The 18,767-nt window shown below is 41.8% G+C and overlaps 1 protein-coding gene across 1 annotated transcript in view; it reads left to right on the top strand.

Annotated features, from left to right (window-relative positions):
• Positions 1–14,974: 14,974 nt before the first annotated feature.
• Positions 14,975–18,767, top strand: part of csrnp1b (cysteine-serine-rich nuclear protein 1b) — a 12,482-nt gene continuing 8,689 nt past the window's right edge. Inside the window, exon 1 of the mRNA XM_017406740.3 lies at positions 14,975–15,207. The gene's annotated coding sequence lies outside the window, so the exon portion shown is untranslated. The remainder of the gene's footprint in view (positions 15,208–18,767) is intronic.

The raw sequence follows: 18,767 nt of genomic DNA, 5'->3' as shown, positions 1-18,767 counted from the left end.
TGCTGAAGGATTTTGCTTAAATTTGCTGAAAAAGAAGAAAATGAGTTGTTGAAACCACAAGAAGCAGAGCTATAGCGAGAAGCCAAAAGAAGCAAAACTGGAGCTAAACGTTAAATGTAGCAAAAGGCTAACTAAAAACTAAACATAGAAGAAAACAAAAAGTGTGTTGAAGCAAATTTCAAAGAAAACAATGGTTTTGAAGGAATGCAAAAGCTCTCAATGTATTTCTATGAAAAAGTTATTTGTAAATAAAATAAAAAATTTCAAAAAGCATGAAAGTTACCCATCTCCTGAATGAGATAAATGCTTTGTATTTTATGCAGAAGTAGTTAGATTGCAAAACTTGTATGAAAAAAAAACCCAAAACAAACAAAAAACAGGAAAACAATAGTGGCGGCAGTCAACTATTACACAACAAGAATCAGTAGGGAATTTACTGCATAATTATTGAAGCAAATAATATATATAAATATATAAAAATCATGCTGTGTTTTTAATCATGCTGTTAATAAGAGTATCAAGGTGCCATTAACATGTAGATGTTGATCTCTCAGCCCTCAGTTCGTCTGTCATTACACCCGTTCTTGCTAAACAAACACCTTTCATCGTCAGTGTTACCATAAGTGACGACTGGCTAATAGATTCCTGTATTTGGATCTATTGTGTGGCGGATAGAAGCTGCGTGTTGTTTATGATTAACAGTGCCTGGAGGTGTGACGCTTTGGTCAATGATGAGCTTCTCTCACAGCATTTAATCACAATAAAACACACCCTGTCACTCTGCATGTTTGAGCCCTGTCATTTAGAGAGCTTATGTTGGCCCAGTCCCAACGGGGCTCACGCCACCAGGGACGAGTGTATAGAGAGGACACGAGGCTGGGGGACGCCATACAGACCTATGTAGAGTACAGTGTGATGTCACGTATAGCCTGCGATGATTAAAGTAGCCACAATCCGCATCAAATCTCAAACACATCATTGGGATCTGCAGCCTTAATCTCAACAGAAAGCCTCAGTTTTTCCATAAACTAAAAACAAGCACTCAGACTCCTTCTAAAATGTGTTTACAGAAGCTGAGGTCAGCTGCTCGGCTCTGATTGGATTCACTTTGTTGTGTGTTTTTATTCTGGCGACATTAAAGCCAAAGGCAAAAGTATTTAAAGCGCTGATGGACAGTTGGCTCCAGTATGTCAGCCTTCATTTGCATTTTTACCTCGCTGTGCGCAGGATTTCAGATAAGATTAATCTACTTTATCACCAAATACACATTGATTATGTAATGACACATAATTAGGATAATGATTCTGCCGCTTGTGACAGTTAACGGCTGCTTTTCAGAGGGGCTACAAGCAGCCCTTTTAGACTTTTGTTTTCGTTTCATCTTTGCTTATCTAGATTAGACTCATTAAGATCACAGATTTGCTGCAGCACATTAGAGAGAAAACAACGATCCACAATAAATTGTGCATAATTAATATGTCAAGAAATGTTGTTTCATCGCATTTGCATGCATAAACAAAAACACATTTCACATGAGCTCCTGATAAATGGTGTCCTGTGTCTGCATGCGAAACGCCCTCCCTATTTCACCCTTATGACCTTCCTCCTGGTACACAAATATTGCTCATTACATGGGGGTTTATGTGCTCGATATAGCCATTGACCCTCAGCCCGCCTCTGGCACCTGCCTTTCCTTCGCTCTTCCTCATCTCCTCCCCTGTCGATGGCTAGTTACCAATGGGGCAGTAAATTACAGTGGCTGGGCTTGGATTAGGTCTGAGAGGCATGTAGAGTGGAGAAGACACGCTCTTACGCACACACATTCCCACACAGATGATTGTCTCTTCGTATGCCAGGCGACTCCACGTTTTACAGCTCTTCCTTTCCCACCTGCAGATTGTGCTATCAATCAATCTGGTTTCCGGTTCTTGTGTTTTATGCCTGCAGATGTACAGGGTGGAGAAAGGGTGAAGCTGATTTTAATGCAACAAAAAAGAACAATTTTAGCATCTATAAGAATGAGATCAATGTGTGACCTTGTTGAAGGAGTAGCAAGTAGGTTTTAAAGTGTTTAAAATTTTGAAACAAGGTTCTAGATATTTTGTAAAGGATAGCTGGATAGCTATTGACCAGATTGATGAGCTATGGGCTAGTTCAAGTGGGGCCAAGACCAAAGTGGATTGCTGCCATCTTTAAACGACTTAGATCACAAAAATGTCATGGTGGTTAATGCAAAGGCTGTTTTATAAACCTTCAGTTTTGTAATACATGGTTATTCTGGCAAAAACTATAATAAAGTCCTACCAGAAGCTGCTACTGCCCCTATTTGCTCTTGCAAATATCCAAAGATTTTTATGTAAATAACAGTTTCATGCAAAATGGACTGTGATGGAAATGTTTCCAAAATAGCAACTATATGATCCACTGTGAATTCTCTTTTAGATTGGAGTTGTTTTCAGATGACAGCAATCCACTTTGGTCCCGCTCTGACTAGCCGTTAGCTCATCACCATGGTCAGGTAAGACATTAACTGTTCATAACCTTTCCCCAGAACCCAACTTCAGAGATTCTGAATTATCGCTTTAATGCACGGCGTGACCTCAGACGTGTCCTTTTCCTCAGCTCCATGGACTCTGCACACGTCAACCCAAGCTCTGATAGAAATAGACTTGCTGCAGGGATTTCTCTTCCAAATGACCTGGAAAACATTATCGGTTTGACTCGTGGGGAAATATATGTATCGCTCATGTCTGTGCAGTCATCTAATATCTCAGGACGCCGGTGTAATTAAATCAAAACATGTTTTTGCAGCATTAAGAATTATATGAAATGAGTATTCTCTGCCCTGTGAGATCACAGCACTTTAAATGCTTTAAATATCAGGACTGTGCTGTTTTGTAGAAACAAATTCACTCCATGACTAAATGCTAAACCAATTCAAGTCTGCTCTCTTGGTGTGACTCCAAACTGTTTGGCATTCCTTTCTCAGTTCTCTCTCTCTCTCTTTCTCTGCTGAGTGCTGCCAAAACATTTTAGAAATAATTATGTGCTCTTCTGTGACTACTTTTTGGAATCTCCTTCTCTGTCTCTCTGCAGCCTTGTTATTCTTTCCCCCCGTGTCCCCGAGCGTTCATTGTGTTTGCGTGTTTGCATGTGCAAGTGTACGCAGTTGTGTCGGCGTGTGGGGTCTTTGTGTCCACGAGTGAGAGACCTGCTCCAGTGATTAATGGGGTTCCTGTGTGAGGCACCGCAAGGCGCCGTACACAATCACTGGGCCAGACCGCAGCCCCGCCAGGCTTGTCCTTCACATGACGGGAAGGAGGGAAGGTAGAGGAGGGGGTGGTGGGATGTTTCCTCGTTGTCGTTTTACTCTTTCTTTCCCTCACGCTGCCCATTCGTGCCTCTATTACTTACTTATTTTTTTCAATGAAATATCCACCCTTACATTGATACCCCCCCCTTCTTTCCTCCTGTCCTCTGTTGGGCACACTGTGGTGCGTTCACATGCTCTGCCCTGACACGTGCACATGGAGATCATGTGAAAAAACATTTTTTTCTGAATGCACATGCAGAGAAAAGAGAAAAAAATAAATTACAGTAAAAAAAAATGCTGGCGTTGGAGGGTGAGGAGTTTGAATCCCTCTCCCTCCCCCCACCACCCTCTTCCCTGTGGTTCGGGTATGTGGCCTCTCTTCTCGGTGTTAAACAAGCCTTTTAAATAGGCTTTAACCTGGGCCCACCCTCAATGGGGCCATTGTGGGAACGGATGTGTGGACAGTAGTGCTCGGTAAACACTGCTACTTGTCCCTTTCTCACATTCAGAAGCCATTCAGGAGCGACTCGCCCGGAGGTTGTGCTCTGGTTGGAGGGGGGGTGTCTGAATGTGTAACAGAGGAAGACGGGGGAAAAAAAGCACAAATTTAACTTCAGAAAATATAAATGCTGAGTGCTGAATGAGTTTGCTGAAAGAGACAAAACTGGGTTGGTAAAGGTAAAAGAAGCAGAACACAAGCTAAAGGGTGCAAAACTTAAACGTAGCAAAAGGGTAGCTAGAAGCTAAAAGTAACAAACAACTAAGAGCTAGAAGCAGTAAATGGCTAAAATAGCTAAAAGGCTAAACTGGCACAGGCTGGCTGGAAGCTGGAAGCAGCTAAAGGCTAAACTAATAGTATAAGAAGACAAAAATACAGCAAGTATGCTGATGCAGATTTCAAAGACAGCAATGTTTCTGAAGGAATTTAAAAGATCTCAATGTATTTCTATGTTGTTATTTCAAAAATCACAGCAGTTAGAAGAAAAGAAAAAACAAGTCATAGTGTCCATCTCCTGAATGACAACTAATAGAGGAACAGAACCAGTAGGGAACTTCCTGCATAACTGCTGAAGTAAAAAATAGATTAAAAAAAAAACAAAAAAAACTTAGTGGGGTCTTTTAATTATGTAGTCAAGAAATTTGGAGAACATTTCCAGGGGTTCTGTCACTTTCTTTCTCATTCGGACATCCGCTCAGTCATCGTTTGATTTACCGCTAAATGTTTCTGATTAGTGAACCCACATCATCACGCCGCTGGTTTCTAATCTTCTCCCTTCTCCCGTGGTCTCTAATTGGACCTCCCTGTTGTCGGTCGGGCACCTGCAGTTGGCCTGCTTGTCGCTGTAGCCGTGGTAACAACAACAACTCCCTGTGATGCTGATTCTGTGAGCCCCCCCCCACCCCCTCCTGCTGTTCCTTCTATTACTAGCACCCCATTGTCCTCCATCACTCCAAGGAAGAGAGAGCGAGAGAGAGAGAGAGAAAAAAAACTCTATTTAGAAGCTGTGTGGTGATTTTGTTTGATGACAGCAAACTACTGCTGTGCAGAAAGATGAAATTTCCACCGACAACAATGCAGAGCCGTTTTGATGGCCTGTGTGAACACACGGCATGAACACAAATTAGTGAATTACACAACCAAATTAAGTTAAATGATTGCATTTACAGAGTTGGCTGGAGAGGGATGTGTTTAAGATCCAACGGGAAAAAGACTGATGCTTTTTTTTAAAGCAAAAAGCGAGCTTTATATTTAGGACAAGTGGAAAATTGGAAGCATAAGTTGATGCCACTTTTACATTGTATTTTATCCAGTTTGCATGTAACTTCAAGCAAAGTATACATAAAAACATTGGTTTTAAATCATTTAAAATTGAATTAAAGGCCTAGCTTTCCTTAAAGGAATGCATATCGCCCACCGCTTTCCATGCCAGAGTTTTAAATTAAGATCTTCTTTTGATGAGAAAGGGTCAAACCTTGTAAATGATATTTTCCATGGTTTCATTCAATATTTAAGAACCTGTTAGCCTTGGTATGAGTTGAGGATAGCTCCCAGCTACTACCACACTGAATTTAGCCCAGTATCAGTAAAACTAACTGAGCTGCGGCGGCCATCTTGAATGGAGTTTGACTCCAAAAGTTAATCAGCTATAGATGCACGTCCAGTGGTTACTTAAAGTTTGATTAAAGTACATTAGGTGGCTCATGAGATGTTTTGGTCATAATCAGACACATGAATACACACACACAGACATGGGCTAAAACATTATCTCCTGTTAAAGACAGGCCATACTAAGTGCACTCAGTTTTGGTTTTTTTGTTGTTGTTTTCAACTCCAGGTCACATTAAAGTTCAGCTGCTTTTTTTTTTCTTTCAGCATTGCTACTTTGCATTGATTGCACAACAAAAAGGAAGTGCTCAGTGTGTGACTGGAAACACTGCAGCGTGTGATTTCCCTCTCCTTGTAACAGCGAAATTGTGACGAGGAGGGATTTCCATGACATTAAGGTGGAGTCCTAGCTGAGAAATTTTGTTTTTTTAATCAACCTGTTTCAAAGAAACTTATCTGTTAGTACTGTAAACTAATGAGAGCTAAGATTTAGCAATAATTCAGGACAGTGTACAGTCGTAATAAGTAAATCGAAGAGGAATAAAAACAAAGCTTTATTTAATTCTCTGTGTTTAATCTTACACGTTGGACCTTATTGTTATCATTTCTGCATCAGTATGAGAGGAGTTTCTTCCTGTGCTTCAGAAGCCTCTGTCTTTTCTTTGAAAGCACGTGAGCTGCATGTAAACATCGCAATGAGGAAGGGCTGCAGTCAAAAGGAAAACAGTCTGATGTGGGGTTTCACTTTTTGTTGTCTGGCTCTCCTCTGAGCTAATATCTCTGCGTGCACTCCTGCGCTATATCTCTTAGAGCTGTCGTGTAGCCATAAAGCACAAGCTGCCATGTATTGATTTCTTGGCAATGCAGGCAACCATCAGGAGCTGTAAATTCTGAAAGGCATGTGTGTCCCAACGATGCCGCCTGAGCACTGACGGCAGTTTCGCAGCCATTGAAGGGAGTGTGATGACAGCTTAGAGGTATACAATGATCACAACGTCTCTGTGATGAAGTGGGCTATTTGAAAGTGAGGTTTAGCTCCATCCTGTGAATCATGACTCGTCATATTGCTGAGGGATGGGATTGGACGAGCTGTCAGTCATCATTAAACCTTCAAAACAAACATTTAGTTTTAAAAAATGAGCGCAGAAACTTTTGTGCAGCGCAGGATACGAAGAGTTTTATGTTTGACGGATATGTGTGCGGCTCAAACACAAAACCCTTTTGAATCTCCGAATGTAAACTTGTTTTTTTTTATTGAATTCTGTGAAGGTGTTGTTCTCACCCAGTGTAACACGTGTTCAGTACAGTCTGGGCAGGAACTCTGAGCCACACCTCGTTTTTATTAGTTTGTTTCAAAGGAAACAGATTTGATCCTAATAACAATTCCAAGCAATATTTTTATTCAAACTTTCTGATTATTCAATTTTTTTTTTTTATTTTCCAGTCATTGGCCACTGGCTTTGATTCCACTCATTTTAGACAGGTGACATTTTCTAAAGATTTTTTTTTTTTAGCACTTTCTTTTCATTGGTTTATCATTAATTAAAAAAACAAAATGGGATATAAAAAAGAATGTAAATCCGGGATTAAATTCAGTGTTTTTCTATATGAGGTTTGTGGATTTGTTCTTGTTGTCATCCTATAAATGTTGTCCAGTTTATATCTTAGAATATTTTCTTTAAGCCAATATGTTTTTTTTCAGCATATGAATGAACACGAACAGATGCTTTTGCAAAAAAGAAAAAATAATGTTAATTTTGGCACATATTTTTAAACAGTTTGTCAATGAGACACAATCTGCTCCTTTAAAACAGATTGTGCTAGCCTTGTAATTATCTTATGTACTGTAAATTTAGAATACTTGTGGCTTTTTCCGGCGAGCCAATTATTCCCTCCTGATCTCATTTGATCAATGCATGCTGGTATAAGCATGATTTACATTTTCATGGCAGCGCTATCAATATTTTTAAATACAAGTAACCTAAAAATGAGCTATAGAGCAAACAATAAAGAAATCAGCAGCAGATAAATGGCTAATGATGCCATTTGTACCTTCCCTATTGTTTCATTCAATCAATTATGAACAAAACATAAAGGTTCCCTTTAACTATTGATTTTTTAAGTCCCTCTTTTAATAGTCTATCAAGAAATCAATAATATTTTGTCAGGGGGGAGTCTATAGCACATCACACCAAATGAATAAAACATAGAACAAGCTTCTGCTGAGAGACAATCCAGAGTGCATTAGTCAGACAACCCTCTGACATTGCCAAGTAAACAAACCGAAACTGGCAGCATTTCTTACCCCAAAGCTATGAAGACACATACACAAGTACAGAGAGCACATACTGTATGCAGTGAGGGCAGCCCAGACATAGTGCTTGTTTGTTCGAGAATGAATGGAAGCGTTGAAATCGGAACATTTCTTGTCACAGCGGAGTGGTGACAAAGGAAGACAGCAGAGGCAAGTTGCTGAATATGTGAATCGTGCCTGTCTCAGAGCTGAACAACCGAAACTCATGAATGTGCCCCTGCCTTCCTCGAGAGGAAAACACACAGCTAGAATGATTCCTTTTATTCTAACAATCTACATGAGGCAAAATAAGACAAAGTCCTGCAAGTTTTCTTAGAAAGCAACAGCGGATTTTTCCACTCATCGCAGAGGGAAGAAGCAGAAAAGCAAAACAAACATTTGACCTGTCCTTTAATGCTGATGATTTCATATCACCACACAGATTCTTTGGTCTCCAAGTAAACCGGCTCGTCTGATTGGCTGACTGGCAGTGAGAAGGGGGATGGGGAGTTGTTTCTTCCCTTCTTGCCTCTGGATTAATCCCTGTGCCTGAGTGAGCTCATCCTGTGTATTTTTCCCTCCCCTCACATAACTTAAATAATTATTCCCAAAGTCCAGGTCTTAATTCCATGCAAAATTGGATGATTTTGAGACTCAAATGATGAAGCGTGTGTGTTTACTCTACAAGTTTAAAGTAATCTTATTAACTAAATACTTACAGTAAGTATTGAAATGCTTGAATTAAATTACTCTTGTGCATGTTTTCTAAACCTATTTATAACCCACCACTGTGTGTGTGTTTAGCAACCATTTGATGGATTTTAATAAAACTCTGAAAGTAATCATTAGTTGTACATGTTCAGTTTAGTAACTTTTGGAGTCAACTCCGTTCAATATGGCCGCCCCAGCCAGCTGATCTAAGGAAACACAAAAATGGCCTAAACTCAGTCAGTTTTTTGAGATATTAAGCTCAGATTTGGTGCGGTCGTAGCTGAGCATCAACCCCAACGCATACTCTAAGCATTATATATTGCATCAAGTATTCTTGCTTCAAACTTTGACATTAACTGTTGGTGTTGACCTTTGTAAGTCTGTTAGCAAAATATTTCATGAACAACTGGACAGATTTTAATGAATCTCTCAGAAAGTAATTAGCGAATGTATATCTACAGCCGGTTAACTTTTGGATTTACCTAATTCAAGATGACTACCACAGCTAATTGATTATAACCAACACAAAAATGGCTTCAACTCAGTCAATTGTGCAAATATAGATCTAATTGTAGGCATGGTAGCAGCTGAGAGTCATTTGCAACACATACTCTGAGCGCCAACACATTTCACAAGATCTTGCAATATCACATGAGCTCATGCATAAAAGATTGCATCTAGTATAATCCAAGAGGTTTGAATGTTTGACCAAAATGGCTATAACTCCGTCCCTTTTCAGACAGTTTTAGTTTAAAAGCCAGGCATAAAAGGCAGCGGGTGATATGCATTCTTTCTGGGAATAAATGAATTTTTGAAGCTATCTTTCACTCTTTCAGTCTGATCCCCGGTTCACCTTTGCTGCTCGTTTTTCCACGGCTGTGATGAACTCCGCGTTGCACCGGTTGCCCTCTGCAGTGAAACACAATGCTGTGCGCCTCTATCATGTCTGGGGCTACAGGTGACCAGCTGTCTGCCTGCGTGCCCCCACCTCCCCGCACGCCCCCATCCTCTGGGACAGCTGGAGCCATCAATCAGCTCCCCTTCAGCCCTGTTGGGTCCGTCTGCTCGGCCTGACCACCACAACAACCACCCTGTCGGACTGCCTCATCTGGTCCGTCAATCCTCTGGGGAGCGTCTGAATGTGAATTTAGATTTTCTATATTTTTAGACTGGCTGACATTCTCCTGCATTGGATCCTTCTTAAAGGACGAGCTTTTGAAGCAGGGTTCTGTGCAAAGGGTATGAACGACTATTATCTTACCTGTTGAACTGGATGAATTTTTCCCTCCAGTGCCTGAGTCTTTATATAAGAAGTGATTTTTATGGTGCATCTGATGGCCATAAACTGATACACTGCTGAGCCCACTATACACAGCACGTGCTGTCACAGGCCTTTCTCCCGCCGCAGATGGAAAGCATTGAAGCCCATTATTGTGCTCTTTGAGGGGCGTCTTCCACCATGAACTCTTTGGCACACTTTTAAAGAGAGTGGCCTTAATGTATTCAGGCCTGATTCACAGTGGCACTACCATCCCCCCATCCTGCACACACTCGCATAACTCTTTTTCTGAGAAGAGAGGAGTAAACATGTGCGAGTCGCAGTGTTCCCTGGAACTTTTCCTTGTTTATCAGAAAGGGAATTGATGGGCCCTGACAGGGGGGACTTCAAAGGGCAGCATAAAACGACACAAATTCTCCACAGCCAAGACATTTCCTGTTTATCTCGTGAGAACTTTACGGAGGACGCGTCATCAGACAAACTCCGGAGAACTTTTTTTTAAATTTAATGCTGCCCACATTTGCCTTGCTGCATCATGCACGTCTGTTGGAACGTTGTTAAACTTGTGTGAGGGATCTGATGTTTGCCAACTCAGCTGCTATAATTAGGCTGAAGTGAACTTACAGAAGTGGCAAAACAAGTGAGAACGTCTCTAGGCTCTTGAGGACAGAGGGCTAATTGTTGACGTCGGCGATTATTAGGGTACTTTTTTTTGTGTGTGTGAGGAGAGCGGAATTCCTCGGTAATAAGTGCGACGGCTGCTGTTCATGTGACTGCCGGCCTCTTCCTCTGAGTTCTGGATGGCTCATTGTTGTGTCTTGAAGAGTTGCCAGGCGACAGGGAAGCGAACTGGGTGGAGTCTGTCTGGACACACTGGCTCCCAGGCACGCTCTGCCTGCAGCATTGCTATGTCACCCACCTTACTCTGTGTTACACACCTTTGACGCATGGAAACATAAACAGCCATGTAGATGGTATCATTATCAGCACATGCAGTCGGATCCAGGATAACAAAGAAAGCAGAGAGCACAATTAAATGCTTATTTACTTAAAGGCCCCACCTTGAAACATTAGAACAAAAATTATTTTATAGAACTTAAGCCGTGAAAGGATTCTGTTTATCTGACACAAATAGGAAGCTGGATATATGGAGGAATTTCTCTTTTACCTTCTTGATAATCTTGATTATCTTGCAGTTACTATGCAGAGTAGTTCAGAATTGTTTGGTGAGTTTTTGTCAACACTTTATGAACAATTCATATCTTACCCATAAAGGATAGCTCTTGATCAGAATCAGTTTGAAGAAAAAGAGCTAAATTCAAACCGGATTAACAAGCTAACAGCTCGTCCAAGCAGGGCCAAGATTAATGTGGGTGGATTGATCCCATCTTAAATCTACTCAACAATCTTAAAGGTCTCATAATGGTTCATGCAAAAATGGTTTAATAAACATTTAACAGAATTTGTAGCTTTTTGGAAGCAGAAAATAGTGAACGCAGCAGCTAGCTGAACCACTTCTGGTGCAGTTTCTGCAGGAATATCATAATATTTCTGCTGGAATAAAACATGTTATGTTAAACTGATGACATACTAAATGCTTATAAAATAGTTTTCTTTAGTCATTTGAAAGATTAGAGTTGTTTTAAGATGGTGGCAGCAATCTACTTAGCTATTTGCCCTGCTCTGATTAGCTGCTGTCTTGATAATCCGGTCAGAATTAAACTCTACTTCTTCAAACTTAGCTTGTTTCTAAAGCTTTCTACAACGGGGGAGAGATGTTAATTGTTCATAATCTTTCCACAGGAGTTTACTTCAGTAGATCTGAGCTATCTAGTTTAACCCCTTTCAAGCCAAATCTAATCTATTCTTGTTTTCAGGTGAAACATGTTTTCCCCAAATATCAAATGACTCCCTTGTGTTCACAAGTGCATTTCATGACGAGCTCTAATCTCTGTTATCTGACTCGTTCATTATCACAAAGCTTTGTTTAAATGCTAATTTATGCCTCTGGTGAAACTAACAAAGCAAACAAATGACATCAAGTAAATCCACATGCTGCATACTGTTTTATTGTGCCACTTATTCATCTCAAAAACATTTAAAACAGTATAGGTCCACTGGGAATACATTATCTGCTGCCAATCAGCTTGATGTGCTTGTTTTGCCATTTGGGGTGACACCCCTAATGAAACCCTCAGGCTCATTTAAAAAGGAGGGTCCTTAATCGCCAGGGGCTGATCAGCTATGGGACACCTCAGCCCAAATATTTGAGGGGAACACCTGTATTGACATTGGCAGAACACTTTGCACAGAGTCCAGTTCCAGCTGAGAAAGAAAGCAAAGCATCTCAGTGGGCTCGCCGTGGGCAGCTCCACTCATAAATACCTGAGAGGAGCTCAGCGGAGGAGGGAATGGGTGTGTGTCGCCGCCGCCGCTGCTTCCGCGGAAAGGTGTTGCAAATGGATCCAGCTCTTACAACACAGAGGAATTTCGAAGATTTACGGGCAGGACAGAAATCCTTCATGTACTTTGGAGTAAAATTTCATTTCTGACATTTGCGTCAACAGCTTCAGGGTTGATGATAATAGCAACAGATTTAAAGATACTGAGGTCAGGAGTCAAAGTCTGCCCCAACCTCACACACAACATGACATGTTTGCAATTTTCACTTTCTCTAAAGGCATTCCTTTAGGTGTACGAGCTACGTTCTTTGTGCTGAAGCATTCCTTTGGAGAAAATGTCTTTGAAGATCAACAGCTGGCTTTAAACCTTTCTGCTTATACTGTGAGTTTCTTGGAAATGCACTGAAAACGGAAAACAAAATAGTTCATGACAGCAATTTATGTGACTATGAAAAAAATAAACCTTACAAGTTTATCAACCATTGGTTTCTAATCCATTTCAAGATGGCCACCATAACTAATCAACATTAACTAACACAAAATGGCAATGGCTATATGTCAGTTTAACAGATATTAAGCTGAAATTAGATTTTGTAGTAGCTGATACATACTTTCAATGTGACATCTCAAGATATTGCATGACATTTTCAAAGTTTGACCAAAACAGCCACAACTGAAAGATGTCGGGTGATATGCATTCCCTCAAGGTACGCTAGGCTTTTAATTAATTTCTTTTTTTGTCTTTTCCAACAGAAGAACTCAGTTTGACATTCTGGGAGCTGCTGAGCAACGGCTTAAAACAGCCAAACACTAAGCTCCACACAACATGTTATTTTTGCCCTTTAATTTGAAAGTATAGACTAAACAAAAATGATATGGCATGGTAATTAGTTGTGTGGTTTTCCATGGTCCACAGAGTAAACAGTGTACTGCACATCAGCCGACCATTTACTCACCACTCCCAATATTACAAAAAATACACCTCACGGCATTAAAGGACACTGTGTGGGTGCGTGTGTGTCTGTGGGGGAAGCAGCTTTGACAAACTGAGAATTTGAGTCTCTGCAAGTGAAAATAAAACTGCATCAGAGATGAAAAAAAAAAGAAAACCTGCTGCCAGTCACATCACCGCCTGAAGCATTTATTGAAAATGCCTTGGATGTCCGGGTAAGAAGAGAAAAAAAAAAAAAAGAGGAAGAAGGGGCAGAAACAAGGTCACAAGCGCTGGTTTACCGTGTCATTGTCACAATTTTACAGAAGTATGACTGCATGCTATTTTAAGATGCAGTTTCCGTAAACATGCCGCGAAGCATTGTTTTTGTCTACACTTTCACTTTGTTTAACGCTTAAACATAATTTACATTAAAAATATTCTTTTTTTTAAAACAACAACAAAACAGGCATATTGTACCAATACGTGCAATTACATTCAGACATTTAGTTCAATACTGTTCAATTTAGTTTACTTATATAACACCAGCTGAAAACAAAGGTTATTTCAGGCTACAGAAGAACAAAAACACTTCTAGTAAAGTCCAATTACATGCAGTTCATTTCAGATCAGCTCCTTTATTAAGTCCAATATATTATTACTCAACCCTAAGAAAGGCAAGCAATCATCTAACTGCTTGTGTCTCTGTGTGTTTTTTTGTCTGTTAGCAAAATATCTCGTGAACCACCAGACTGATTTAAATGAAACTTTCAGGAAGTATTCAGTGAATGCTCATCTAAAGCTGTTTAACTTGTGGAGGCAGTTCCATTCAAGATGGCCTCCACAGCTCACTGACCTCATCAAACACAATAATAGCTATAATTCTGTCAATTTGACAGATATCAAAGTAAAATTTGACGCGGTTGTAGCTGAGAGTCATTAACAACACATACTGCAAGCTCTGCTCAATGTGCAAGATCTTTGCCTTAGATTTGAGCTTTAACTGTTGGCCCCCGCAGGTAATTAACCTCAGCAAACACACAAATAGATATACCTCAGCCAATTTAAAGGCATTGAGGTAAAATTCGGCGTGGTCATAGCTAAGAGTCATCTCCATCACATATTTTGAGCACTGGCAGATTGTGTAAGATCATTGTATAATACTTTGACATGCAATGTGACGACGTGAATTCCTTCAAGGAATGTTAATTTGATTCCAGTACAGCAATTCAGTCAGGTTAAGATTCCCATCCAATTGCATACAACTCAGTCCAAAACTATGGAAGGGGATTTAATCAATAGTACATAGGCAGTTAGTTAAAGAGTTGTCCATTTAAGGAAGTGTGTGGAGCTTAAAATTCATGTAAACGCCCTATTAGTCACTAATGTCATGACTTCATTTAAACTCAGCTGTGTGGTAGGTTTGCTATAGTAGAAGATATCGTTTCCTCTCAAACCAAACAACTTTTTTTGTACTTTGCTGGAAGAAAAAAAGAAAAAAAAATCAGTGAGTCATAATTTCACAAAGCTTACTCAGTGTTTTCCTTTAACTGGTAAAAAAAAGCCACACCATTATGCAGCTTTACCCTCCACGTCCCACACGCAGATGATAGTCCTAATATCTGAATAAAAATTATGCTTCTTCGAGGTCTTAATTGTGGGAGAAGAAGAACAAAAATCAAAGGGATTCCTGGACGCAGACAGAAATAAATAAATAAATAATCTATGTATTTATAGTTTAAGTAGCGCCCGGCAATGGCTGTGGCGTGTTGCGTTCAATGACACAGGTGAAGCGGTGGATGAGCGTCCTGTCACGCAGGTAGTGAACGCAGCAGGACGGGCAGGAAGCAGCGTGGGCAGCCTCCCTGTGTCACCGCCTGCGTCACACCAGACGCCAGGAGGGAGTTTTCCACTGACGAAAAAGGCTGCGCTTCTCGGCAGTCTGCTACAGACAAGGGAAGAGCTCCGTACGGCGCACACACTCTCTCTCTCTCTCACACACATACACACGGGCAGACAATAGCACCGAAAGCTGGGGTTATATACGCCAGGATAAACGCTTTATTTTATCATTTTTTATATTTTTCCGCTGTGCCATTTTGGATTACTTCCACTGCATCGAACCGATTTTTTTTTGTTTTATTCCTAATGCTGATCGGACACTTGGACTGGTGAGTGCTTTACACCCAGAACCCGGGACCTGGCTGTTCCAATCGCTGTATTTTGTGTTTTAACCTCAGCCGAAGGGTTGAGCGAAGTAGTTTAAATGTTTTCCCCTGCGTATCGGACTTATTAAACACCCTGCCGTGTGAGGAATTGAGTGACGAGTTAATTTCAGGGCTTTTTGTGCGGGACTTCTTCGGGAACGCTCAAGTTGGCCGATTTGATTGTGCTGGCAGTCTTGTTAAAGTCATTATTTTCATATCAGTTTTGGCAATAATGATTTTTTAAAAAAACTGCTAATGAGTCGAGTCCAGCAACTCGCCTCATTCATTCATTTACTGCTTTTTCATTAATGCTCTCACTGGATATCGCTTTGATTGCCGCTTATTTGGGTTAATTAAAACTTAGGGGGGCTCAGGCAGCGCGAGGATCCCGGGTGTTCCCGTGGCGGTGGGTTTATTTCTGTGAACTGTTGAGGAGCTCGGCTTTGTGTACCCGGAGTTGGTCACCTTTCTGGTTTTCAGCGGTGCTGGTGCGCCTCTTGTAACTCTTGAAGGCACTACATCCGCGCGCGCACAGCTGACGGGGCTGCTGTCATTAGAATTAGCATTAATCACGAGGAATGGCTGGAGGGAGGGGGGCTTGCACTCCCCCCCCCCCAACCCCCCCAAAATAAAAAAAAATTGGCAGGTCTGGATCAGATCTGATAAGTGATCTTTGATTGATTGGATAGATTTTGGATAGATTTGGCCCCCCTCTTGTGCAGGTGGCTGCATGACGAGGAGAGAGCCAGGTGCGCTCTAAATGTGACCCCCCCCCCTTCTCTCCCTCTCTCTCTCTCTCTCTTATTGTGGGAGCAAACAGTTTTTTTCCAGAGCAGCATGTGGGTATCTCCACCTCCATAATGATTCCTTTCTGACCGTAAAGTTTACGCTGATTTGATATCTCTTTTCCAAAAGGCAGCCGTGCGCACTCGCATGTCTTTCTTTGCTTGTTATTCTCTCTGCGTGAGTAGTGTCTTTTATTTTCAGCTATGCTTGTCAGAGGTCTTTATTATTATTTTTTTCCCCCCACACAAATAGTTTAGTCGTCTCTAGCGCGACCTCATCCGGATCATTTTTGGAATCATGTTTTCTTGAATCAGAGCTGAATGATCCTTTGTTTACCGAGAAGCCATGTATTTCCCATTATTGTGCAGACATGTTAAATAACTCTATCACCTCTTTTCTACCAAATTCTCATATATATATTTTTTTCCAAAACCCTAAATATAATACCTGACTGGTTCATTAACATAAGCTCTTTGTAATATTAGAGAGAATTTCTCCCACAGCAAGCATCATCCCTTTAACTTCCTCATGTCCATCATGTGATCTTGTCTTCAGTTAACCGTGTGGCGCTTGCAGCTGTCACAAAGCCTAGATAATCTGGATGGCCGCTTCCTGTGCACTGCTGTTGTTTTTTTTTTTCTTTTCGTGTTTCACAACCTCAGGAAGCCCGTGCACACTTCTGGTATCTATCTTCCCAGCTGGGAGAGGAGGCAGCAGCAGAGAGCTGGGTTCAGACAAGGTTGTCTGTGCCTGCTTCATTTCGGTCATGCAGGATGGCCCCATCAGCTTTTGTGCCTGGAGGAGGAGGAGGAGGAGGAGGAACAGGGAGCCTGCTGACAGTCTTGAACACAGCAGCAGAGAGCTCCCATCTGGCTTTGTCCTCTCCCAGCATTCCATACAGCAAGTGTCCCAGACTGGAGCACGACCCCTGAACCCTCCTCCTCTCCCTTCCTCCACACACAAACTTCCAGAGCGGATTGCCTCAAGTTTGCTGTTTTTATTTCCCCGCATTTGTCTGAATTAACTAAGCGTGTCTCTGCGATGTGGCCTTTCAGGGCCCACAATAACCAGTCAGGTGCGGCTGTAGGAAAAGGAGGTTTGCTCAGATGCCTTTAAGGGAGTAAGACTTTCCAGTGGTTAGCAGCAGAGAACACATCTGGGTTAGATAGAGCCTCATGTTCTTCTCCCACTGTTACAGCTGGAGTATTGCTGCCAGAGTGGAATTCCTGTGGCCTGGAGACATGACATTATTTATTTGTTTTGTACAACCCGTCCTCCTCCTTCCCACTACCTCTCATTTTTTTTGGACTCCGAGTGTGCACAGGGTGAGAGAACAGAATGTTTCTGTGGCATAGCCGTGGCGAGCCTTTTTGAGAACAACAGGCTCATAGAGAAGAAAACAGGCGCTCTGGCCGCTCTGCTCCAGCAGGTGGAGCACTCCTGACTGACAGCTGGCTTTGAGTAATAAGCCAGAGGTTTTTTTTTTTTTTTTTTCCTGCTTTGTTTTGTTTTTACCCAGCTGTGCGGGGAACAGAGGATCAGCCCACCGACATCTCTGGAGCTCTTATCAATTACCTCAGAGATGGAGGTGCACGATACCTCAAAGGCTGCAGGGGAGGGGGATGACCTGCCCAGACATGACTGCACACACACGCGTACACACACACATACAACTCCCAGGCTCATCATTATCACATTTTATGAGCACTCAGTCAGTCATTCAGACACTGTGAGGTTGTCAGTGTGCCATGTAAATGCTCTCGGCGGGCCAAGATTAGCAGAAGTTGTCGCTCCCACCCACGCTGTTATCAGCTGCAAAGGGGCTGGACAGGCAGAACAAGGGGGCAAAGTCAACTGTGACTTGTCCTGTCAGGCTGCAAGGCACGGGGGGGGGGCAGTTTAAACAGCCTGCTGGTTAACATCTCTGTATAATCAGCAATGTGCATGGAAAAAGCTTTTTTTTTGTGGCTTTGATTGTACATATCTATTGCAATTGATTCTTTGAGGTAAATTGGGATAAACTAAAGGCAGGGATTGTATGTTGTTGCAACTCATTGTTTACATCCTGATGTAAACTGTCCAAATAATATACAATAATGTCTTTAAATTCTGGTTCCAGATAAGATAAGGGACTCTGAAGTCCCGTGGACATCCCGTAGCTGAATTTTGATTTGTGTAGTACTTCTGGTGACAAATCTCCTCGCCCGAGATTTATCTTCCCCAACTCTGTGACAACTGGCTGGGGAGCACCTCGGTGGCTGCGTCCTTTATCTGTCTGACTGTGTGCGCTTGATGGAATGACAGCGATGCATAATTTAGTGAAAACATGCCGTGCTGCCTCTCTCTCGTTCTCGTTGGCTCAGCTGTCCGATCACATCCATTCTCCATTTAGAGCAGACACTCAAAGGGCTTCTCCAGGAGCTCGCGCTGCTCTGGGTGCCTCTCTTTTTCATCTTTGTTCTGTTTTCTCCTCCCTATTCCCTTCCACCCTTTTGCAAATGAGTCATGTCTGTTTAAACCCCCCCCAGTTCCTCCTGCTCCATCCTCTCTCTCCTCTTGGCCCTTGCTCTATGGCTGCAGCGGCTGAGAAGCTCAAGATTGACTACAAGCCGTCCCCTTTCCAGGATTAACCTCTCGCCATTGTTTCTGCCCGTTGAACAGGATTAACAAATCAATGTGTCAGGTAGACTGCAGTCAGGAGACAATGACCCAGTTCTGACACCACTGCTCCCCCCCCC

The sequence above is a fragment of the Kryptolebias marmoratus genome, linkage group LG21 (assembly GCF_001649575.2).
Source record: "Kryptolebias marmoratus isolate JLee-2015 linkage group LG21, ASM164957v2, whole genome shotgun sequence".
NCBI lineage: Eukaryota > Metazoa > Chordata > Actinopteri > Cyprinodontiformes > Rivulidae > Kryptolebias > Kryptolebias marmoratus.
This window is presented reverse-complemented; position numbering and strand designations above follow the sequence as displayed.